The sequence below is a fragment of the Anopheles coustani genome, chromosome 2 (assembly GCF_943734705.1).
Source record: "Anopheles coustani chromosome 2, idAnoCousDA_361_x.2, whole genome shotgun sequence".
Taxonomy (NCBI): Eukaryota; Metazoa; Arthropoda; class Insecta; order Diptera; family Culicidae; genus Anopheles; species Anopheles coustani.
In genome coordinates this window covers 54,855,218-54,873,399 of record NC_071289.1, presented here as the reverse complement: position 1 = coordinate 54,873,399, position 18,182 = coordinate 54,855,218, and the positions used below count along the sequence as shown (strand labels likewise).

General features: G+C 45.7%; 55 non-coding genes across 55 annotated transcripts; all 55 read left to right on the top strand.

Moving 5' to 3' along the window:
- The first annotated feature begins 157 nt into the window (after positions 1–157).
- Positions 158–276, top strand: LOC131268407 (5S ribosomal RNA). The gene has a single exon (XR_009178948.1). It is a non-coding gene; the product is annotated as a 5S ribosomal RNA (ribosomal RNA).
- A 209-nt stretch (positions 277–485) lies between these two features.
- On the top strand, positions 486–604 carry LOC131268406 (5S ribosomal RNA). The gene has a single exon (XR_009178947.1). It is a non-coding gene; the product is annotated as a 5S ribosomal RNA (ribosomal RNA).
- A 212-nt stretch (positions 605–816) lies between these two features.
- LOC131268405 (5S ribosomal RNA) lies at positions 817–935 on the top strand. The gene has a single exon (XR_009178946.1). It is a non-coding gene; the product is annotated as a 5S ribosomal RNA (ribosomal RNA).
- A 212-nt stretch (positions 936–1,147) lies between these two features.
- On the top strand, positions 1,148–1,266 carry LOC131268404 (5S ribosomal RNA). The gene has a single exon (XR_009178945.1). It is a non-coding gene; the product is annotated as a 5S ribosomal RNA (ribosomal RNA).
- A 212-nt stretch (positions 1,267–1,478) lies between these two features.
- Positions 1,479–1,597, top strand: LOC131268403 (5S ribosomal RNA). Its single transcript, XR_009178944.1, has one exon. It is a non-coding gene; the product is annotated as a 5S ribosomal RNA (ribosomal RNA).
- A 212-nt stretch (positions 1,598–1,809) lies between these two features.
- Positions 1,810–1,928, top strand: LOC131268402 (5S ribosomal RNA). The gene has a single exon (XR_009178943.1). It is a non-coding gene; the product is annotated as a 5S ribosomal RNA (ribosomal RNA).
- A 212-nt stretch (positions 1,929–2,140) lies between these two features.
- LOC131268401 (5S ribosomal RNA) lies at positions 2,141–2,259 on the top strand. The gene has a single exon (XR_009178942.1). It is a non-coding gene; the product is annotated as a 5S ribosomal RNA (ribosomal RNA).
- Positions 2,260–2,471: 212 nt separating this feature from the next.
- LOC131267830 (5S ribosomal RNA) lies at positions 2,472–2,590 on the top strand. Its single transcript, XR_009178410.1, has one exon. It is a non-coding gene; the product is annotated as a 5S ribosomal RNA (ribosomal RNA).
- Positions 2,591–2,802: 212 nt separating this feature from the next.
- Positions 2,803–2,921, top strand: LOC131268400 (5S ribosomal RNA). Its single transcript, XR_009178941.1, has one exon. It is a non-coding gene; the product is annotated as a 5S ribosomal RNA (ribosomal RNA).
- Positions 2,922–3,133: 212 nt separating this feature from the next.
- Positions 3,134–3,252, top strand: LOC131268398 (5S ribosomal RNA). Its single transcript, XR_009178939.1, has one exon. It is a non-coding gene; the product is annotated as a 5S ribosomal RNA (ribosomal RNA).
- Positions 3,253–3,464: 212 nt separating this feature from the next.
- Positions 3,465–3,583, top strand: LOC131268397 (5S ribosomal RNA). Its single transcript, XR_009178938.1, has one exon. It is a non-coding gene; the product is annotated as a 5S ribosomal RNA (ribosomal RNA).
- Positions 3,584–3,795: 212 nt separating this feature from the next.
- LOC131268396 (5S ribosomal RNA) lies at positions 3,796–3,914 on the top strand. The gene has a single exon (XR_009178937.1). It is a non-coding gene; the product is annotated as a 5S ribosomal RNA (ribosomal RNA).
- Positions 3,915–4,126: 212 nt separating this feature from the next.
- LOC131268394 (5S ribosomal RNA) lies at positions 4,127–4,245 on the top strand. The gene has a single exon (XR_009178936.1). It is a non-coding gene; the product is annotated as a 5S ribosomal RNA (ribosomal RNA).
- A 212-nt stretch (positions 4,246–4,457) lies between these two features.
- LOC131268393 (5S ribosomal RNA) lies at positions 4,458–4,576 on the top strand. Its single transcript, XR_009178935.1, has one exon. It is a non-coding gene; the product is annotated as a 5S ribosomal RNA (ribosomal RNA).
- A 212-nt stretch (positions 4,577–4,788) lies between these two features.
- LOC131268392 (5S ribosomal RNA) lies at positions 4,789–4,907 on the top strand. Its single transcript, XR_009178934.1, has one exon. It is a non-coding gene; the product is annotated as a 5S ribosomal RNA (ribosomal RNA).
- Positions 4,908–5,119: 212 nt separating this feature from the next.
- Positions 5,120–5,238, top strand: LOC131267843 (5S ribosomal RNA). Its single transcript, XR_009178422.1, has one exon. It is a non-coding gene; the product is annotated as a 5S ribosomal RNA (ribosomal RNA).
- A 212-nt stretch (positions 5,239–5,450) lies between these two features.
- On the top strand, positions 5,451–5,569 carry LOC131268391 (5S ribosomal RNA). Its single transcript, XR_009178933.1, has one exon. It is a non-coding gene; the product is annotated as a 5S ribosomal RNA (ribosomal RNA).
- A 212-nt stretch (positions 5,570–5,781) lies between these two features.
- LOC131268390 (5S ribosomal RNA) lies at positions 5,782–5,900 on the top strand. The gene has a single exon (XR_009178932.1). It is a non-coding gene; the product is annotated as a 5S ribosomal RNA (ribosomal RNA).
- A 209-nt stretch (positions 5,901–6,109) lies between these two features.
- On the top strand, positions 6,110–6,228 carry LOC131268389 (5S ribosomal RNA). The gene has a single exon (XR_009178931.1). It is a non-coding gene; the product is annotated as a 5S ribosomal RNA (ribosomal RNA).
- A 212-nt stretch (positions 6,229–6,440) lies between these two features.
- LOC131268388 (5S ribosomal RNA) lies at positions 6,441–6,559 on the top strand. Its single transcript, XR_009178930.1, has one exon. It is a non-coding gene; the product is annotated as a 5S ribosomal RNA (ribosomal RNA).
- A 209-nt stretch (positions 6,560–6,768) lies between these two features.
- Positions 6,769–6,887, top strand: LOC131268386 (5S ribosomal RNA). Its single transcript, XR_009178928.1, has one exon. It is a non-coding gene; the product is annotated as a 5S ribosomal RNA (ribosomal RNA).
- Positions 6,888–7,101: 214 nt separating this feature from the next.
- Positions 7,102–7,220, top strand: LOC131267837 (5S ribosomal RNA). The gene has a single exon (XR_009178416.1). It is a non-coding gene; the product is annotated as a 5S ribosomal RNA (ribosomal RNA).
- A 214-nt stretch (positions 7,221–7,434) lies between these two features.
- Positions 7,435–7,553, top strand: LOC131268385 (5S ribosomal RNA). Its single transcript, XR_009178927.1, has one exon. It is a non-coding gene; the product is annotated as a 5S ribosomal RNA (ribosomal RNA).
- Positions 7,554–7,765: 212 nt separating this feature from the next.
- On the top strand, positions 7,766–7,884 carry LOC131268384 (5S ribosomal RNA). Its single transcript, XR_009178926.1, has one exon. It is a non-coding gene; the product is annotated as a 5S ribosomal RNA (ribosomal RNA).
- A 214-nt stretch (positions 7,885–8,098) lies between these two features.
- LOC131268383 (5S ribosomal RNA) lies at positions 8,099–8,217 on the top strand. The gene has a single exon (XR_009178925.1). It is a non-coding gene; the product is annotated as a 5S ribosomal RNA (ribosomal RNA).
- A 212-nt stretch (positions 8,218–8,429) lies between these two features.
- Positions 8,430–8,548, top strand: LOC131268382 (5S ribosomal RNA). The gene has a single exon (XR_009178924.1). It is a non-coding gene; the product is annotated as a 5S ribosomal RNA (ribosomal RNA).
- Positions 8,549–8,760: 212 nt separating this feature from the next.
- On the top strand, positions 8,761–8,879 carry LOC131268380 (5S ribosomal RNA). The gene has a single exon (XR_009178922.1). It is a non-coding gene; the product is annotated as a 5S ribosomal RNA (ribosomal RNA).
- A 212-nt stretch (positions 8,880–9,091) lies between these two features.
- LOC131268378 (5S ribosomal RNA) lies at positions 9,092–9,210 on the top strand. Its single transcript, XR_009178921.1, has one exon. It is a non-coding gene; the product is annotated as a 5S ribosomal RNA (ribosomal RNA).
- A 212-nt stretch (positions 9,211–9,422) lies between these two features.
- On the top strand, positions 9,423–9,541 carry LOC131268377 (5S ribosomal RNA). Its single transcript, XR_009178920.1, has one exon. It is a non-coding gene; the product is annotated as a 5S ribosomal RNA (ribosomal RNA).
- Positions 9,542–9,753: 212 nt separating this feature from the next.
- LOC131268376 (5S ribosomal RNA) lies at positions 9,754–9,872 on the top strand. Its single transcript, XR_009178919.1, has one exon. It is a non-coding gene; the product is annotated as a 5S ribosomal RNA (ribosomal RNA).
- Positions 9,873–10,081: 209 nt separating this feature from the next.
- On the top strand, positions 10,082–10,200 carry LOC131268375 (5S ribosomal RNA). Its single transcript, XR_009178918.1, has one exon. It is a non-coding gene; the product is annotated as a 5S ribosomal RNA (ribosomal RNA).
- A 214-nt stretch (positions 10,201–10,414) lies between these two features.
- LOC131268373 (5S ribosomal RNA) lies at positions 10,415–10,533 on the top strand. The gene has a single exon (XR_009178916.1). It is a non-coding gene; the product is annotated as a 5S ribosomal RNA (ribosomal RNA).
- A 209-nt stretch (positions 10,534–10,742) lies between these two features.
- Positions 10,743–10,861, top strand: LOC131268372 (5S ribosomal RNA). The gene has a single exon (XR_009178915.1). It is a non-coding gene; the product is annotated as a 5S ribosomal RNA (ribosomal RNA).
- Positions 10,862–11,075: 214 nt separating this feature from the next.
- LOC131268371 (5S ribosomal RNA) lies at positions 11,076–11,194 on the top strand. Its single transcript, XR_009178914.1, has one exon. It is a non-coding gene; the product is annotated as a 5S ribosomal RNA (ribosomal RNA).
- Positions 11,195–11,406: 212 nt separating this feature from the next.
- Positions 11,407–11,525, top strand: LOC131268370 (5S ribosomal RNA). The gene has a single exon (XR_009178913.1). It is a non-coding gene; the product is annotated as a 5S ribosomal RNA (ribosomal RNA).
- A 209-nt stretch (positions 11,526–11,734) lies between these two features.
- On the top strand, positions 11,735–11,853 carry LOC131268369 (5S ribosomal RNA). The gene has a single exon (XR_009178912.1). It is a non-coding gene; the product is annotated as a 5S ribosomal RNA (ribosomal RNA).
- A 212-nt stretch (positions 11,854–12,065) lies between these two features.
- On the top strand, positions 12,066–12,184 carry LOC131268368 (5S ribosomal RNA). Its single transcript, XR_009178911.1, has one exon. It is a non-coding gene; the product is annotated as a 5S ribosomal RNA (ribosomal RNA).
- A 212-nt stretch (positions 12,185–12,396) lies between these two features.
- On the top strand, positions 12,397–12,515 carry LOC131268367 (5S ribosomal RNA). Its single transcript, XR_009178910.1, has one exon. It is a non-coding gene; the product is annotated as a 5S ribosomal RNA (ribosomal RNA).
- A 212-nt stretch (positions 12,516–12,727) lies between these two features.
- LOC131268366 (5S ribosomal RNA) lies at positions 12,728–12,846 on the top strand. Its single transcript, XR_009178909.1, has one exon. It is a non-coding gene; the product is annotated as a 5S ribosomal RNA (ribosomal RNA).
- A 212-nt stretch (positions 12,847–13,058) lies between these two features.
- Positions 13,059–13,177, top strand: LOC131268365 (5S ribosomal RNA). Its single transcript, XR_009178908.1, has one exon. It is a non-coding gene; the product is annotated as a 5S ribosomal RNA (ribosomal RNA).
- A 209-nt stretch (positions 13,178–13,386) lies between these two features.
- LOC131268364 (5S ribosomal RNA) lies at positions 13,387–13,505 on the top strand. The gene has a single exon (XR_009178907.1). It is a non-coding gene; the product is annotated as a 5S ribosomal RNA (ribosomal RNA).
- Positions 13,506–13,719: 214 nt separating this feature from the next.
- LOC131268361 (5S ribosomal RNA) lies at positions 13,720–13,838 on the top strand. Its single transcript, XR_009178905.1, has one exon. It is a non-coding gene; the product is annotated as a 5S ribosomal RNA (ribosomal RNA).
- A 214-nt stretch (positions 13,839–14,052) lies between these two features.
- On the top strand, positions 14,053–14,169 carry LOC131267899 (5S ribosomal RNA). The gene has a single exon (XR_009178475.1). It is a non-coding gene; the product is annotated as a 5S ribosomal RNA (ribosomal RNA).
- Positions 14,170–14,381: 212 nt separating this feature from the next.
- LOC131268360 (5S ribosomal RNA) lies at positions 14,382–14,500 on the top strand. Its single transcript, XR_009178904.1, has one exon. It is a non-coding gene; the product is annotated as a 5S ribosomal RNA (ribosomal RNA).
- A 212-nt stretch (positions 14,501–14,712) lies between these two features.
- Positions 14,713–14,831, top strand: LOC131268359 (5S ribosomal RNA). The gene has a single exon (XR_009178903.1). It is a non-coding gene; the product is annotated as a 5S ribosomal RNA (ribosomal RNA).
- A 212-nt stretch (positions 14,832–15,043) lies between these two features.
- LOC131268358 (5S ribosomal RNA) lies at positions 15,044–15,162 on the top strand. The gene has a single exon (XR_009178902.1). It is a non-coding gene; the product is annotated as a 5S ribosomal RNA (ribosomal RNA).
- A 212-nt stretch (positions 15,163–15,374) lies between these two features.
- LOC131268357 (5S ribosomal RNA) lies at positions 15,375–15,493 on the top strand. The gene has a single exon (XR_009178901.1). It is a non-coding gene; the product is annotated as a 5S ribosomal RNA (ribosomal RNA).
- A 212-nt stretch (positions 15,494–15,705) lies between these two features.
- On the top strand, positions 15,706–15,824 carry LOC131268356 (5S ribosomal RNA). The gene has a single exon (XR_009178900.1). It is a non-coding gene; the product is annotated as a 5S ribosomal RNA (ribosomal RNA).
- Positions 15,825–16,038: 214 nt separating this feature from the next.
- On the top strand, positions 16,039–16,157 carry LOC131268355 (5S ribosomal RNA). The gene has a single exon (XR_009178899.1). It is a non-coding gene; the product is annotated as a 5S ribosomal RNA (ribosomal RNA).
- A 212-nt stretch (positions 16,158–16,369) lies between these two features.
- LOC131268354 (5S ribosomal RNA) lies at positions 16,370–16,488 on the top strand. The gene has a single exon (XR_009178898.1). It is a non-coding gene; the product is annotated as a 5S ribosomal RNA (ribosomal RNA).
- Positions 16,489–16,700: 212 nt separating this feature from the next.
- Positions 16,701–16,819, top strand: LOC131268353 (5S ribosomal RNA). The gene has a single exon (XR_009178897.1). It is a non-coding gene; the product is annotated as a 5S ribosomal RNA (ribosomal RNA).
- A 214-nt stretch (positions 16,820–17,033) lies between these two features.
- LOC131268352 (5S ribosomal RNA) lies at positions 17,034–17,152 on the top strand. The gene has a single exon (XR_009178896.1). It is a non-coding gene; the product is annotated as a 5S ribosomal RNA (ribosomal RNA).
- Positions 17,153–17,364: 212 nt separating this feature from the next.
- On the top strand, positions 17,365–17,483 carry LOC131268350 (5S ribosomal RNA). Its single transcript, XR_009178894.1, has one exon. It is a non-coding gene; the product is annotated as a 5S ribosomal RNA (ribosomal RNA).
- A 212-nt stretch (positions 17,484–17,695) lies between these two features.
- Positions 17,696–17,814, top strand: LOC131268349 (5S ribosomal RNA). Its single transcript, XR_009178893.1, has one exon. It is a non-coding gene; the product is annotated as a 5S ribosomal RNA (ribosomal RNA).
- A 213-nt stretch (positions 17,815–18,027) lies between these two features.
- Positions 18,028–18,146, top strand: LOC131268348 (5S ribosomal RNA). The gene has a single exon (XR_009178892.1). It is a non-coding gene; the product is annotated as a 5S ribosomal RNA (ribosomal RNA).
- The last annotated feature ends 36 nt before the right edge of the window (positions 18,147–18,182 follow it).

Here is an 18,182-nt window from a genome sequence, read left to right as displayed (position 1 = left end):
CTTCCTCTCGTGGAAGGGAAACAAAAAGAAATTACATTCAATGAGTCCTTTTCACCTTGTTGTTGGAAGAACTGAACATTGTGAGAATGTTCTATTTTTAGCTCCTGGCAGCCTCCTTCGACGGCGCTTATGTTGCGGACATAGCAGGAGCATACTTGTCAACGACCATACCATGTTGAAAACACCGGTTCTCGTCCGATCACCGAAGTTAAGCAACATCGGGCATGGTTAGTACTTAGGTGGGTGACCACTTGGGAACGCCATGTGTCGTTGGCATCCTCAAACTTTTTACACGCCGTTTGGTTGTGTGCGTGTGTGTTGGAATAATTTTGTTCCTCTCGTGGAAGGGAAACAAAAAGAAATTACATTCAATGAGTCCTTTTCACCTTGTTGGAAGAACTGGCCATTGTGAGAATGTTCTATTTTTAGCTCCGTCCAGCCTCCTTCGACGGCGCTTATGTTGCGGACATAGCAGGAGCATACTTGTCAACGACCATACCATGTTGAAAACACCGGTTCTCGTCCGATCACCGAAGTTAAGCAACATCGGGCATGGTTAGTACTTAGGTGGGTGACCACTTGGGAACGCCATGTGTCGTTGGCATCCTCAAACTTTTTACACGCCGTTTGGTTGAATGCGTGTGTGTGGGAATAATATTCTTCCTCTCGTGGAAGGGAAACAAAAAGAAATTACATTCAATGAGTCCTTTTCACCTTGTTGTTGGAAGAACTGAACATTGTGAGAATGTTCTATTTTTAGCTCCTGGCAGCCTCCTTCGACGGCGCTTATGTTGCGGACATAGCAGGAGCATACTTGTCAACGACCATACCATGTTGAAAACACCGGTTCTCGTCCGATCACCGAAGTTAAGCAACATCGGGCATGGTTAGTACTTAGGTGGGTGACCACTTGGGAACGCCATGTGTCGTTGGCATCCTCAAACTTTTTACACGCCGTTTGGTTGTGTGCGTGTGTGTGGGAATAATATTGTTCCTCTCGTGGAAGGGAAACAAAAAGAAATTACATTCAATGAGTCCTTTTCACCTTGTTGTTGGAAGAACTGAACATTGTGAGAATGTTCTATTTTTAGCTCCGTCCAGCCTCCTTCGACGACGCTTATGTTGCGGACATAGCAGGAGCATACTTGTCAACGACCATACCATGTTGAAAACACCGGTTCTCGTCCGATCACCGAAGTTAAGCAACATCGGGCATGGTTAGTACTTAGGTGGGTGACCACTTGGGAACGCCATGTGTCGTTGGCATCCTCAAACTTTTTACACGCCGTTTGGTTGTGTGCGTGTGTGTGGGAATAATATTGTTCCTCTCGTGGAAGGGAAACAAAAAGAAATTTCATTAAATGAGTCTTTTTCACCTTGTTGTTGGAAGAACTGGCCATTGTGAGAATGTTCTATTTTTAGCTCCGTCCAGCCTCCTTCGACGGCGCTTATGTTGCGAACATAGCAGGAGCATACTTGTCAACGACCATACCATGTTGAAAACACCGGTTCTCGTCCGATCACCGAAGTTAAGCAACATCGGGCATGGTTAGTACTTAGGTGGGTGACCACTTGGGAACGCCATGTGTCGTTGGCATCTTCAAACTTTTTACACGCCGTTTGGTTGAATGCGTGTGTGTGGGAATAATATTCTTCCTCTCGTGGAAGGGAAACAAAAAGAAATTTCATTCGATGTGTCCTTTTCACCTTGTTGTTGGAAGAACTGGCCATTGTGAGAATGTTCTATTTTTAGCTCCGTCCAGCCTCCTTCGACGGCGCTTATGTTGCGGACATAGCAGGAGCATACTTGTCAACGACCATACCATGTTGAAAACACCGGTTCTCGTCCGATCACCGAAGTTAAGCAACATCGGGCATGGTTAGTACTTAGGTGGGTGACCACTTGGGAACGCCATGTGTCGTTGGCATCCTCAAACTTTTTACACACCGTTTGGTTGTGTGCGTGTGTGTGGGAATAATATTCTTCCTCACGTGGAAGGGAAACAAAAAGTAATTTCATTCGATAAGTCCTTTTTGCCTTGTTGTTGGAAGAACTGAACATTGTGAGAATGTTCTATTTTTAGCTCCTGGCAGCCTCCTTCGACGGCGCTTATGTTGCGGACATAGCAGGAGCATACTTGTCAACGACCATACCATGTTGAAAACACCGGTTCTCGTCCGATCACCGAAGTTAAGCAACATCGGGCATGGTTAGTACTTAGGTGGGTGACCACTTGGGAACGCCATGTGTCGTTGGCATCCTCAAACTTTTTACACGCCGTTTGGTTGTGTGCGTGTGTGTGGGAATAATATTCTTCCTCTCGTGGAAGGGAAACAAAAAGTAATTTCATTCAATGAGTCTTTTTCACCTTGTTGTTGGAAGAACTGGCCATTGTGAGAATGTTCTATTTTTAGCTCCGTCCAGCCTCCTTCGACGGCGCTTATGTTGCGGACATAGCAGGAGCATACTTGTCAACGACCATACCATGTTGAAAACACCGGTTCTCGTCCGATCACCGAAGTTAAGCAACATCGGGCATGGCTAGTACTTAGGTGGGTGACCACTTGGGAACGCCATGTGTCGTTGGCATCTTCAAACTTTTTACACGCCGTTTGGTTGAATGCGTGTGTGTGGGAATAATATTCTTCCTCTCGTGGAAGGGAAACAAAAAGAAATTTCATTCGATGTGTCCTTTTCACCTTGTTGTTGGAAGAACTGGCCATTGTGAGAATGTTCTATTTTTAGCTCCGTCCAGCCTCCTTCGACGGCGCTTATGTTGCGGACATAGCAGGAGCATACTTGTCAACGACCATACCATGTTGAAAACACCGGTTCTCGTCCGATCACCGAAGTTAAGCAACATCGGGCATGGTTAGTACTTAGGTGGGTGACCACTTGGGAACGCCATGTGTCGTTGGCATCCTCAAACTTTTTACACACCGTTTGGTTGTGTGCGTGTGTGTGGGAATAATATTCTTCCTCACGTGGAAGGGAAACAAAAAGTAATTTCATTCGATAAGTCCTTTTTGCCTTGTTGTTGGAAGAACTGAACATTGTGAGAATGTTCTATTTTTAGCTCCTGGCAGCCTCCTTCGACGGCGCTTATGTTGCGGACATAGCAGGAGCATACTTGTCAACGACCATACCATGTTGAAAACACCGGTTCTCGTCCGATCACCGAAGTTAAGCAACATCGGGCATGGTTAGTACTTAGGTGGGTGACCACTTGGGAACGCCATGTGTCGTTGGCATCCTCAAACTTTTTACACGCCGTTTGGTTGTGTGCGTGTGTGTGGGAATAATATTCTTCCTCTCGTGGAAGGGAAACAAAAAGTAATTTCATTCAATGAGTCTTTTTCACCTTGTTGTTGGAAGAACTGGCCATTGTGAGAATGTTCTATTTTTAGCTCCGTCCAGCCTCCTTCGACGGCGCTTATGTTGCGGACATAGCAGGAGCATACTTGTCAACGACCATACCATGTTGAAAACACCGGTTCTCGTCCGATCACCGAAGTTAAGCAACATCGGGCATGGTTAGTACTTAGGTGGGTGACCACTTGGGAACGCCATGTGTCGTTGGCATCCTCAAACTTTTTACACGCCGTTTGGTTGTGTGCGTGTGTGTGGGAATAATATTGTTCCTCTCGAGGAAGGGAAACAAAAAGTAATTTCAATCGATGTGTCCTTTTCACCTTGTTGTTGGAAGAACTGGCCATTGTGAGAATGTTCTATTTTTAGCTCCTGGTAGCCTCCTTCGACGGCGCTTATGTTGCGGACATAGCAGGAGCATACTTGTCAACGACCATACCATGTTGAAAACACCGGTTCTCGTCCGATCACCGAAGTTAAGCAACATCGGGCATGGTTAGTACTTAGGTGGGTGACCACTTGGGAACGCCATGTGTCGTTGGCATCCTCAAACTTTTTACACGCCGTTTGGTTGAATGCGTGTGTGTGGGAATAATATTCTTCCTCTCGTGGAAGGGAAACAAAAAGTAATTTCATTCGATGTGTCCTTTTCACCTTGTTGTTGGAAGAACTGGCCATTGTGAGAATGTTCTATTTTTAGCTCCGTCCAGCCTCCTTCGACGGCGCTTATGTTGCGAACATAGCAGGAGCATACTTGTCAACGACCATACCATGTTGAAAACACCGGTTCTCGTCCGATCACCGAAGTTAAGCAACATCGGGCATGGTTAGTACTTAGGTGGGTGACCACTTGGGAACGCCATGTGTCGTTGGCATCCTCAAACTTTTTACACACCGTTTGGTTGTGTGCGTGTGTGTGGGAATAATATTCTTCCTCACGTGGAAGGGAAACAAAAAGTAATTTCATTCGATAAGTCCTTTTTGCCTTGTTGTTGGAAGAACTGAACATTGTGAGAATGTTCTATTTTTAGCTCCTGGCAGCCTCCTTCGACGGCGCTTATGTTGCGGACATAGCAGGAGCATACTTGTCAACGACCATACCATGTTGAAAACACCGGTTCTCGTCCGATCACCGAAGTTAAGCAACATCGGGCATGGTTAGTACTTAGGTGGGTGACCACTTGGGAACGCCATGTGTCGTTGGCATCCTCAAACTTTTTACACGCCGTTTGGTTGTGTGCGTGTGTGTGGGAATAATATTCTTCCTCTCGTGGAAGGGAAACAAAAAGTAATTTCATTCAATGAGTCTTTTTCACCTTGTTGTTGGAAGAACTGGCCATTGTGAGAATGTTCTATTTTTAGCTCCGTCCAGCCTCCTTCGACGGCGCTTATGTTGCGGACATAGCAGGAGCATACTTGTCAACGACCATACCATGTTGAAAACACCGGTTCTCGTCCGATCACCGAAGTTAAGCAACATCGGGCATGGTTAGTACTTAGGTGGGTGACCACTTGGGAACGCCATGTGTCGTTGGCATCCTCAAACTTTTTACACGCCGTTTGGTTGTATGCGTGTGTGTGGGAATAATATTCTTCCTCTCGTGGAAGGGAAACAAAAAGAAATTTCATTAAATGAGTCCTTTTCACCTTGTTGTTGGAAGAAATGGCCATTGTGAGAATGTTCTATTTTTAGCTCCGTCCAGCCTCCTTCGACGGCGCTTATGTTGCGGACATAGCAGGAGCATACTTGTCAACGACCATACCATGTTGAAAACACTGGTTCTCGTCCGATCACCGAAGTTAAGCAACATCGGGCATGGTTAGTACTTAGGTGGGTGACCACTTGGGAACGCCATGTGTCGTTGGCATCCTCAAACTTTTTACACGCCGTTTGGTTGTGTGCGTGTGTGTGGGAATAATATTGTTCCTCTCGTGGAAGGGAAACAAAAAGAAATTACATTCAATGAGTCCTTTTCACCTTGTTGTTGGAAGAACTGAACATTGTGAGAATGTTCTATTTTTAGCTCCGTCCAGCCTCCTTCGACGGCGTTTATGTTGCGAACATAGCAGGAGCATACTTGTCAACGACCATACCATGTTGAAAACACCGGTTCTCGTCCGATCACCGAAGTTAAGCAACATCGGGCATGGTTAGTACTTAGGTGGGTGACCACTTGGGAACGCCATGTGTCGTTGGCATCCTCAAACTTTTTACACGCCGTTTGGTTGTGTGCGTGTGTGTGGGAATAATATTCTTCCTCTCGTGGAAGGGAAACAAAAAGAAATTACATTCAATGAGTCCTTTTCACCTTGTTGTTGGAAGAACTGAACATTGTGAGAATGTTCTATTTTTAGCTCCTGGCAGCCTCCTTCGACGGCGCTTATGTTGCGGACATAGCAGGAGCATACTTGTCAACGACCATACCATGTTGAAAACACCGGTTCTCGTCCGATCACCGAAGTTAAGCAACATCGGGCATGGTTAGTACTTAGGTGGGTGACCACTTGGGAACGCCATGTGTCGTTGGCATCCTCAAACTTTTTACACGCCGTTTGGTTGTGTGCGTGTGTGTTGGAATAATTTTGTTCCTCTCGTGGAAGGGAAACAAAAAGAAATTACATTCAATGAGTCCTTTTCACCTTGTTGGAAGAACTGGCCATTGTGAGAATGTTCTATTTTTAGCTCCGTCCAGCCTCCTTCGACGGCGCTTATGTTGCGGACATAGCAGGAGCATACTTGTCAACGACCATACCATGTTGAAAACACCGGTTCTCGTCCGATCACCGAAGTTAAGCAACATCGGGCATGGTTAGTACTTAGGTGGGTGACCACTTGGGAACGCCATGTGTCGTTGGCATCCTCAAACTTTTTACACGCCGTTTGGTTGAATGCGTGTGTGTGGGAATAATATTCTTCCTCTCGTGGAAGGGAAACAAAAAGAAATTACATTCAATGAGTCCTTTTCACCTCGTTGTTGGAAGAACTGAACATTGTGAGAATGTTCTATTTTTAGCTCCTGGCAGCCTCCTTCGACGGCGCTTATGTTGCGGACATAGCAGGAGCATACTTGTCAACGACCATACCATGTTGAAAACACCGGTTCTCGTCCGATCACCGAAGTTAAGCAACATCGGGCATGGTTAGTACTTAGGTGGGTGACCACTTGGGAACGCCATGTGTCGTTGGCATCCTCAAACTTTTTACACGCCGTTTGGTTGTGTGCGTGTGTGTTGGAATAATTTTGTTCCTCTCGTGGAAGGGAAACAAAAAGAAATTACATTCAATGAGTCCTTTTCACCTTGTTGGAAGAACTGGCCATTGTGAGAATGTTCTATTTTTAGCTCCGTCCAGCCTCCTTCGACGGCGCTTATGTTGCGGACATAGCAGGAGCATACTTGTCAACGACCATACCATGTTGAAAACACCGGTTCTCGTCCGATCACCGAAGTTAAGCAACATCGGGCATGGTTAGTACTTAGGTGGGTGACCACTTGGGAACGCCATGTGTCGTTGGCATCCTCAAACTTTTTTTACACGCCGTTTGGTTGTGTGCGTGTGTGTGGGAATAATATTCTTCCTCTCGTGGAAGGGAAACAAAAAGAAATTTCATTCGATGAGTCCTTTTCACCTTGTTGTTGGAAGAACTGAACATTGTGAGAATATTCTATTTTTAGCTCCGTCCAGCCTCCTTCGACGGCGTTTATGTTGCGAACATAGCAGGAGCATACTTGTCAACGACCATACCATGTTGAAAACACCGGTTCTCGTCCGATCACCGAAGTTAAGCAACATCGGGCATGGTTAGTACTTAGGTGGGTGACCACTTGGGAACGCCATGTGTCGTTGCCATCCTCAAACTTTTTTTACACGCCGTTTGATTGTATGCGTGTGTGTGGGAATAATATTGTTCCTCTCGTGGAAGGGAAACAAAAAGAAATTTCATTCGATGAGTCCTTTTCACCTTGTTGTTGGAAGAACTGAACATTGTGAGAATATTCTATTTTTAGCTCCGTCCAGCCTCCTTCGACGGCGTTTATGTTGCGAACATAGCAGGAGCATACTTGTCAACGACCATACCATGTTGAAAACACCGGTTCTCGTCCGATCACCGAAGTTAAGCAACATCGGGCATGGTTAGTACTTAGGTGGGTGACCACTTGGGAACGCCATGTGTCGTTGGCATCCTCAAACTTTTTACACGCCGTTTGGTTGAATGCGTGTGTGTGGGAATAATATTGTTCCTCTCGTGGAAGGGAAACAAAAAGAAATTACATTCAATGAGTCCTTTTCACCTTGTTGTTGGAAGAACTGAACATTGTGAGAATGTTCTATTTTTAGCTCCGTCCAGCCTCCTTCGACGGCGCTTATGTTGCGGACATAGCAGGAGCATACTTGTCAACGACCATACCATGTTGAAAACACCGGTTCTCGTCCGATCACCGAAGTTAAGCAACATCGGGCATGGTTAGTACTTAGGTGGGTGACCACTTGGGAACGCCATGTGTCGTTGGCATCCTCAAACTTTTTTTACACGCCGTTTGATTGTATGCGTGTGTGTGGGAATAATATTCTTCCTCTCGTGGAAGGGAAACAAAAAGAAATTTCATTCGATGAGTCCTTTTCACCTTGTTGTTGGAAGAACTGAACATTGTGAGAATATTCTATTTTTAGCTCCGTCCAGCCTCCTTCGACGGCGTTTATGTTGCGAACATAGCAGGAGCATACTTGTCAACGACCATACCATGTTGAAAACACCGGTTCTCGTCCGATCACCGAAGTTAAGCAACATCGGGCATGGTTAGTACTTAGGTGGGTGACCACTTGGGAACGCCATGTGTCGTTGGCATCCTCAAACTTTTTACACGCCGTTTGGTTGTGTGCGTGTGTGTGGGAATAATATTCTTCCTCTCGTGGAAGGGAAACAAAAAGAAATTACATTCAATGAGTCCTTTTCACCTTGTTGTTGGAAGAACTGAACATTGTGAGAATGTTCTATTTTTAGCTCCTGGCAGCCTCCTTCGACGGCGCTTATGTTGCGGACATAGCAGGAGCATACTTGTCAACGACCATACCATGTTGAAAACACCGGTTCTCGTCCGATCACCGAAGTTAAGCAACATCGGGCATGGTTAGTACTTAGGTGGGTGACCACTTGGGAACGCCATGTGTCGTTGGCATCCTCAAACTTTTTACACGCCGTTTGGTTGTGTGCGTGTGTGTTGGAATAATATTGTTCCTCTCGTGGAAGGGAAACAAAAAGAAATTACATTCAATGAGTCCTTTTCACCTTGTTGTTGGAAGAACTGAACATTGTGAGAATGTTCTATTTTTAGCTCCGTCCAGCCTCCTTCGACGGCGCTTATGTTGCGAACATAGCAGGAGCATACTTGTCAACGACCATACCATGTTGAAAACACCGGTTCTCGTCCGATCACCGAAGTTAAGCAACATCGGGCATGGTTAGTACTTAGGTGGGTGACCACTTGGGAACGCCATGTGTCGTTGGCATCCTCAAACTTTTTACACGCCGTTTGGTTGTGTGCGTGTGTGTGGGAATAATATTGTTCCTCTCGTGGAAGGGAAACAAAAAGAAATTACATTCAATGAGTCCTTTTCACCTTGTTGTTGGAAGAACTGAACATTGTGAGAATGTTCTATTTTTAGCTCCGTCCAGCCTCCTTCGACGGCGCTTATGTTGCGGACATAGCAGGAGCATACTTGTCAACGACCATACCATGTTGAAAACACCGGTTCTCGTCCGATCACCGAAGTTAAGCAACATCGGGCATGGTTAGTACTTAGGTGGGTGACCACTTGGGAACGCCATGTGTCGTTGGCATCCTCAAACTTTTTACACGCCGTTTGGTTGTGTGCGTGTGTGTGGGAATAATATTGTTCCTCTCGTGGAAGGGAAACAAAAAGAAATTACATTCAATGAGTCCTTTTCACCTTGTTGTTGGAAGAACTGAACATTGTGAGAATGTTCTATTTTTAGCTCCGTCCAGCCTCCTTCGACGGCGCTTATGTTGCGAACATAGCAGGAGCATACTTGTCAACGACCATACCATGTTGAAAACACCGGTTCTCGTCCGATCACCGAAGTTAAGCAACATCGGGCATGGTTAGTACTTAGGTGGGTGACCACTTGGGAACGCCATGTGTCGTTGGCATCCTCAAACTTTTTACACGCCGTTTGGTTGTGTGCGTGTGTGTGGGAATAATATTGTTCCTCTCGTGGAAGGGAAACAAAAAGAAATTACATTAAATGAGTCCTTTTCACCTTGTTGTTGGAAGAACTGAACATTGTGAGAATGTTCTATTTTTAGCTCCTGGCAGCCTCCTTCGACGGCGCTTATGTTGCGGACATAGCAGGAGCATACTTGTCAACGACCATACCATGTTGAAAACACCGGTTCTCGTCCGATCACCGAAGTTAAGCAACATCGGGCATGGTTAGTACTTAGGTGGGTGACCACTTGGGAACGCCATGTGTCGTTGGCATCCTCAAACTTTTTACACGCCGTTTGGTTGTGTGCGTGTGTGTGGGAATAATATTCTTCCTCTCGTGGAAGGGAAACAAAAAGAAATTACATTCAATGAGTCCTTTTCACCTTGTTGGAAGAACTGGCCATTGTGAGAATGTTCTATTTTTAGCTCCGTCCAGCCTCCTTCGACGGCGCTTATGTTGCGGACATAGCAGGAGCATACTTGTCAACGACCATACCATGTTGAAAACACCGGTTCTCGTCCGATCACCGAAGTTAAGCAACATCGGGCATGGTTAGTACTTAGGTGGGTGACCACTTGGGAACGCCATGTGTCGTTGGCATCCTCAAACTTTTTTTACACGCCGTTTGGTTGTGTGCGTGTGTGTGGGAATAATATTCTTCCTCTCGTGGAAGGGAAACAAAAAGAAATTTCATTCGATGAGTCCTTTTCACCTTGTTGTTGGAAGAACTGAACATTGTGAGAATATTCTATTTTTAGCTCCTGGCAGCCTCCTTCGACGGCGCTTATGTTGCGGACATAGCAGGAGCATACTTGTCAACGACCATACCATGTTGAAAACACCGGTTCTCGTCCGATCACCGAAGTTAAGCAACATCGGGCATGGTTAGTACTTAGGTGGGTGACCACTTGGGAACGCCATGTGTCGTTGGCATCCTCAAACTTTTTACACGCCGTTTGGTTGTGTGCGTGTGTGTTGGAATAATTTTGTTCCTCTCGTGGAAGGGAAACAAAAAGAAATTACATTCAATGAGTCCTTTTCACCTTGTTGGAAGAACTGGCCATTGTGAGAATGTTCTATTTTTAGCTCCGTCCAGCCTCCTTCGACGGCGCTTATGTTGCGGACATAGCAGGAGCATACTTGTCAACGACCATACCATGTTGAAAACACCGGTTCTCGTCCGATCACCGAAGTTAAGCAACATCGGGCATGGTTAGTACTTAGGTGGGTGACCACTTGGGAACGCCATGTGTCGTTGGCATCCTCAAACTTTTTTTACACGCCGTTTGATTGTATGCGTGTGTGTGGGAATAATATTCTTCCTCTCGTGGAAGGGAAACAAAAAGAAATTTCATTCGATGAGTCCTTTTCACCTTGTTGTTGGAAGAACTGAACATTGTGAGAATATTCTATTTTTAGCTCCGTCCAGCCTCCTTCGACGGCGTTTATGTTGCGAACATAGCAGGAGCATACTTGTCAACGACCATACCATGTTGAAAACACCGGTTCTCGTCCGATCACCGAAGTTAAGCAACATCGGGCATGGTTAGTACTTAGGTGGGTGACCACTTGGGAACGCCATGTGTCGTTGGCATCCTCAAACTTTTTACACGCCGTTTGGTTGTGTGCGTGTGTGTGGGAATAATATTGTTCCTCTCGTGGAAGGGAAACAAAAAGAAATTACATTCAATGAGTCCTTTTCACCTTGTTGTTGGAAGAACTGAACATTGTGAGAATGTTCTATTTTTAGCTCCGTCCAGCCTCCTTCGACGGCGCTTATGTTGCGGACATAGCAGGAGCATACTTGTCAACGACCATACCATGTTGAAAACACCGGTTCTCGTCCGATCACCGAAGTTAAGCAACATCGGGCATGGTTAGTACTTAGGTGGGTGACCACTTGGGAACGCCATGTGTCGTTGGCATCCTCAAACTTTTTACACGCCGTTTGGTTGTGTGCGTGTGTGTTGGAATAATTTTGTTCCTCTCGTGGAAGGGAAACAAAAAGAAATTACATTCAATGAGTCCTTTTCACCTTGTTGGAAGAACTGGCCATTGTGAGAATGTTCTATTTTTAGCTCCGTCCAGCCTCCTTCGACGGCGCTTATGTTGCGGACATAGCAGGAGCATACTTGTCAACGACCATACCATGTTGAAAACACCGGTTCTCGTCCGATCACCGAAGTTAAGCAACATCGGGCATGGTTAGTACTTAGGTGGGTGACCACTTGGGAACGCCATGTGTCGTTGGCATCCTCAAACTTTTTACACGCCGTTTGGTTGTGTGCGTGTGTGTGGGAATAATATTCTTCCTCTCGTGGAAGGGAAACAAAAAGAAATTACATTAAATGAGTCCTTTTCACCTTGTTGTTGGAAGAACTGAACATTGTGAGAATGTTCTATTTTTAGCTCCTGGCAGCCTCCTTCGACGGCGCTTATGTTGCGGACATAGCAGGAGCATACTTGTCAACGACCATACCATGTTGAAAACACCGGTTCTCGTCCGATCACCGAAGTTAAGCAACATCGGGCATGGTTAGTACTTAGGTGGGTGACCACTTGGGAACGCCATGTGTCGTTGGCATCCTCAAACTTTTTACACGCCGTTTGGTTGTGTGCGTGTGTGTGGGAATAATATTGTTCCTCTCGTGGAAGGGAAACAAAAAGAAATTACATTCAATGAGTCCTTTTCACCTTGTTGTTGGAAGAACTGAACATTGTGAGAATGTTCTATTTTTAGCTCCGTCCAGCCTCCTTCGACGGCGCTTATGTTGCGGACATAGCAGGAGCATACTTGTCAACGACCATACCATGTTGAAAACACCGGTTCTCGTCCGATCACCGAAGTTAAGCAACATCGGGCATGGTTAGTACTTAGGTGGGTGACCACTTGGGAACGCCATGTGTCGTTGGCATCCTCAAACTTTTTACACGCCGTTTGGTTGTGTGCGTGTGTGTGGGAATAATATTGTTCCTCTCGTGGAAGGGAAACAAAAAGAAATTACATTCAATGAGTCCTTTTCACCTTGTTGTTGGAAGAACTGAACATTGTGAGAATGTTCTATTTTTAGCTCCGTCCAGCCTCCTTCGACGGCGCTTATGTTGCGAACATAGCAGGAGCATACTTGTCAACGACCATACCATGTTGAAAACACCGGTTCTCGTCCGATCACCGAAGTTAAGCAACATCGGGCATGGTTAGTACTTAGGTGGGTGACCACTTGGGAACGCCATGTGTCGTTGGCATCCTCAAACTTTTTACACGCCGTTTGGTTGTGTGCGTGTGTGTGGGAATAATATTGTTCCTCTCTTGGAAGGGAAACAAAAAGAAATTACATTCAATGAGTCCTTTTCACCTTGTTGTTGGAAGAACTGAACATTGTGAGAATGTTCTATTTTTAGCTCCGTCCAGCCTCCTTCGACGGCGCTTATGTTGCGGACATAGCAGGTGCATACTTGTCAACGACCATACCATGTTGAAAACACCGGTTCTCGTCCGATCACCGAAGTTAAGCAACATCGGGCATGGTTAGTACTTAGGTGGGTGACCACTTGGGAACGCCATGTGTCGTTGGCATCCTCAAACTTTTTACACGCCGTTTGGTTGTGTGCGTGTGTGTTGGAATAATTTTGTTCCTCTCGTGGAAGGGAAACAAAAAGAAATTACATTCAATGAGTCCTTTTCACCTTGTTGGAAGAACTGGCCATTGTGAGAATGTTCTATTTTTAGCTCCGTCCAGCCTCCTTCGACGGCGCTTATGTTGCGGACATAGCAGGAGCATACTTGTCAACGACCATACCATGTTGAAAACACCGGTTCTCGTCCGATCACCGAAGTTAAGCAACATCGGGCATGGTTAGTACTTAGGTGGGTGACCACTTGGGAACGCCATGTGTCGTTGGCATCCTCAAACTTTTTTTACACGCCGTTTGGTTGTGTGCGTGTGTGTGGGAATAATATTCTTCCTCTCGTGGAAGGGAAACAAAAAGAAATTTCATTCGATGAGTCCTTTTCACCTTGTTGTTGGAAGAACTGAACATTGTGAGAATATTCTATTTTTAGCTCCGTTCAGCCTCCTTCGACGGCGTTTATGTTGCGAACATAGCAGGAGCATACTTGTCAACGACCATACCATGTTGAAAACACCGGTTCTCGTCCGATCACCGAAGTTAAGCAACATCGGGCATGGTTAGTACTTAGGTGGGTGACCACTTGGGAACGCCATGTGTCGTTGGCATCCTCAAACTTTTTTTACACGCCGTTTGGTTGTGTGCGTGTGTGTGGGAATAATATTGTTCCTCTCGTGGAAGGGAAACAAAAAGAAATTACATTCAATGAGTCCTTTTCACCTTGTTGTTGGAAGAAATGGCCATTGTGAGAATGTTCTATTTTTAGCTCCGTCCAGCCTCCTTCGACGACGCTTATGTTGCGGACATAGCAGGAGCATACTTGTCAACGACCATACCATGTTGAAAACACCGGTTCTCGTCCGATCACCGAAGTTAAGCAACATCGGGCATGGTTAGCTTAGGTGGGTGACCACTTGGGAACGCCATGTGTCGTTGGCATCCTCAAACTTTTTACACACCGTTTGGTTGTGTGCGTGTGTGTGGGAATAATATTCTTCCTCACGTGGAAGGGAAACAAAAAGTAATTTCATTCGATAAGTCCTTTTTGCCTTGTTGTTGGAAGAACTGAACATTGTGAGAATGTTCTATTTTTAGCTCCTGGCAGCCTCCTTCGACGGCGCTTATGTTGCGGACATAGCAGGAGCATACTTGTCAACGACCATACCATGTTGAAAACACCGGTTCTCGTCCGATCACCGAAGTTAAGCAACATCGGGCATGGTTAGTACTTAGGTGGGTGACCACTTGGGAACGCCATGTGTCGTTGGCATCCTCAAACTTTTTACACGCCGTTTGGTTGTGTGCGTGTGTGTGGGAATAATATTGTTCCTCTCGTGGAAGGGAAACAAAAAGAAATTACATTCAATGAGTCCTTTTCACCTTGTTGTTGGAAGAAATGGCCATTGTGAGAATGTTCTATTTTTAGCTCCTGGTAGCCTCCTTCGACGACGCTTATGTTGCGGACATAGCAGGAGCATACTTGTCAACGACCATACCATGTTGAAAACACCGGTTCTCGTCCGATCACCGAAGTTAAGCAACATCGGGCATGGTTAGTACTTAGGTGGGTGACCACTTGGGAACGCCATGTGTCGTTGGCATCCTCAAACTTTTTACACACCGTTTGGTTGTGTGCGTGTGTGTGGGAATAATATTCTTCCTCTCGTGGAAGGGAAACAAAAAGTAATTTCATTCGATGTGTCCTTTTCACCTTGTTGTTGGAAGAACTGAACATTGTGAGAATATTCTATTTTTAGCTCCTGGCAGCCTCCTTCGACGGCGCTTATGTTGCGGACATAGCAGGAGCATACTTGTCAACGACCATACCATGTTGAAAACACCGGTTCTCGTCCGATCACCGAAGTTAAGCAACATCGGGCATGGTTAGTACTTAGGTGGGTGACCACTTGGGAACGCCATGTGTCGTTGGCATCCTCAAACTTTTTACACGCCGTTTGGTTGTGTGCATGTGTGTGGGAATAATATTCTTCCTCTCGTGGAAGGGAAACAAAAAGTAATTTCATTAAATGAGTCCTTTTCACCTTGTTGTTGGAAGAACTGAACATTGTGAGAATGTTCTATTTTTAGCTCCGTCCAGCCTCCTTCGACGACGCTTATGTTGCGGACATAGCAGGAGCATACTTGTCAACGACCATACCATGTTGAAAACACCGGTTCTCGTCCGATCACCGAAGTTAAGCAACATCGGGCATGGTTAGTACTTAGGTGGGTGACCACTTGGGAACGCCATGTGTCGTTGGCATCCTCAAACTTTTTACACGCCGTTTGGTTGAATGCGTGTGTGTGGGAATAATATTCTTCCTCTCGTGGAAGGGAAACAAAAAGAAATTACATTCAATGAGTCCTTTTCACCTTGTTGTTGGAAGAAATGGCCATTGTGAGAATGTTCTATTTTTAGCTCCGTCCAGCCTCCTTCGACGGCGCTTATGTTGCGGACATAGCAGGAGCATACTTGTCAACGACCATACCATGTTGAAAACACCGGTTCTCGTCCGATCACCGAAGTTAAGCAACATCGGGCATGGTTAGTACTTAGGTGGGTGACCACTTGGGAACGCCATGTGTCGTTGGCATCCTCAAACTTTTTTTACACGCCGTTTGATTGTATGCGTGTGTGTGGGAATAATATTCTTCCTCTCGTGGAAGGGAAACAAAAAGAAATTTCATTCGATGAGTCCTTTTCACCTTGTTGTTGGAAGAACTGAACATTGTGAGAATATTCTATTTTTAGCTCCGTCCAGCCTCCTTCGACGGCGTTTATGTTGCGAACATAGCAGGAGCATACTTGTCAACGACCATACCATGTTGAAAACACCGGTTCTCGTCCGATCACCGAAGTTAAGCAACATCGGGCATGGTTAGTACTTAGGTGGGTGACCACTTGGGAACGCCATGTGTCGTTGGCATCCTCAAACTTTTTACACACCGTTTGGTTGTGTGCGTGTGTGTGGGAATAATATTGTTCCTCTCGTGGAAGGGAAACAAAAAGTAATTTCAATCGATGAGTCCTTTTCACCTTGTTGTTGGAAGAAATGGCCATTGTGAGAATGTTCTATTTTTAGCTCCGTCCAGCCTCCTTCGACGACGCTTATGTTGCGGACATAGCAGGAGCATACTTGTCAACGACCATACCATGTTGAAAACACCGGTTCTCGTCCGATCACCGAAGTTAAGCAACATCGGGCATGGTTAGTACTTAGGTGGGTGACCACTTGGGAACGCCATGTGTCGTTGGCATCCTCAAACTTTTTACACGCCGTTTGGTTGTGTGCGTGTGTGTGGGAATAATATTGTTCCTCTCGTGGAAGGGAAACAAAAAGAAATTTCATTAAATGAGTCCTTTTCACCTTGTTGTTGGAAGAAATGGCCATTGTGAGAATGTTCTATTTTTAGCTCCGTCCAGCCTCCTTCGACGGCGCTTATGTTGCGGACATAGCAGGAGCATACTTGTCAACGACCATACCATGTTGAAAACACCGGTTCTCGTCCGATCACCGAAGTTAAGCAACATCGGGCATGGTTAGTACTTAGGTGGGTGACCACTTGGGAACGCCATGTGTCGTTGGCATCCTCAAACTTTTTTTACACGCCGTTTGATTGTATGCGTGTGTGTGGGAATAATATTCTTCCTCTCGTGGAAGGGAAACAAAAAGAAATTTCATTCGATGAGTCCTTTTCACCTTGTTGTTGGAAGAACTGAACATTGTGAGAATATTCTATTTTTAGCTCCGTCCAGCCTCCTTCGACGGCGTTTATGTTGCGAACATAGCAGGAGCATACTTGTCAACGACCATACCATGTTGAAAACACCGGTTCTCGTCCGATCACCGAAGTTAAGCAACATCGGGCATGGTTAGTACTTAGGTGGGTGACCACTTGGGAACGCCATGTGTCGTTGGCATCCTCAAACTTTTTACACGCCGTTTGGTTGTGTGCGTGTGTGTGGGAATAATATTGTTCCTCTCGTGGAAGGGAAACAAAAAGAAATTACATTCAATGAGTCCTTTTCACCTTGTTGTTGGAAGAACTGAACATTGTGAGAATGTTCTATTTTTAGCTCCGTCCAGCCTCCTTCGACGGCGCTTATGTTGCGAACATAGCAGGAGCATACTTGTCAACGACCATACCATGTTGAAAACACCGGTTCTCGTCCGATCACCGAAGTTAAGCAACATCGGGCATGGTTAGTACTTAGGTGGGTGACCACTTGGGAACGCCATGTGTCGTTGGCATCCTCAAACTTTTTACACGCCGTTTGGTTGAATGCGTGTGTGTGGGAATAATATTCTTCCTCTCGTGGAAGGGAAACAAAAAGAAATTACATTCAATGAGTCCTTTTCACCTTGTTGTTGGAAGAACTGAACATTGTGAGAATGTTCTATTTTTAGCTCCTGGCAGCCTCCTTCGACGGCGCTTATGTTGCGGACATAGCAGGAGCATACTTGTCAACGACCATACCATGTTGAAAACACCGGTTCTCGTCCGATCACCGAAGTTAAGCAACATCGGGCATGGTTAGTACTTAGGTGGGTGACCACTTGGGAACGCCATGTGTCGTTGGCATGCTCAAACTTTTTTACACACCGTTTGTTTGAATGCGTGTGTGTGGGAATAATATTCTTCCTCTCGTGGAAGGGAAACAAAAAGTAATTTCATTCGATAAGTCCTTTTTGCCTTGTTGTTGGAAGAACTGGCCATTGTGAGAATGTTCTATTTTTAGCTCCGTCCAGCCTCCTTCGACGGCGCTTATGTTGCGGACATAGCAGGAGCATACTTGTCAACGACCATACCATGTTGAAAACACCGGTTCTCGTCCGATCACCGAAGTTAAGCAACATCGGGCATGGTTAGTACTTAGGTGGGTGACCACTTGGGAACGCCATGTGTCGTTGGCATCCTCAAACTTTTTTTACACGCCGTTTGGTTGTGTG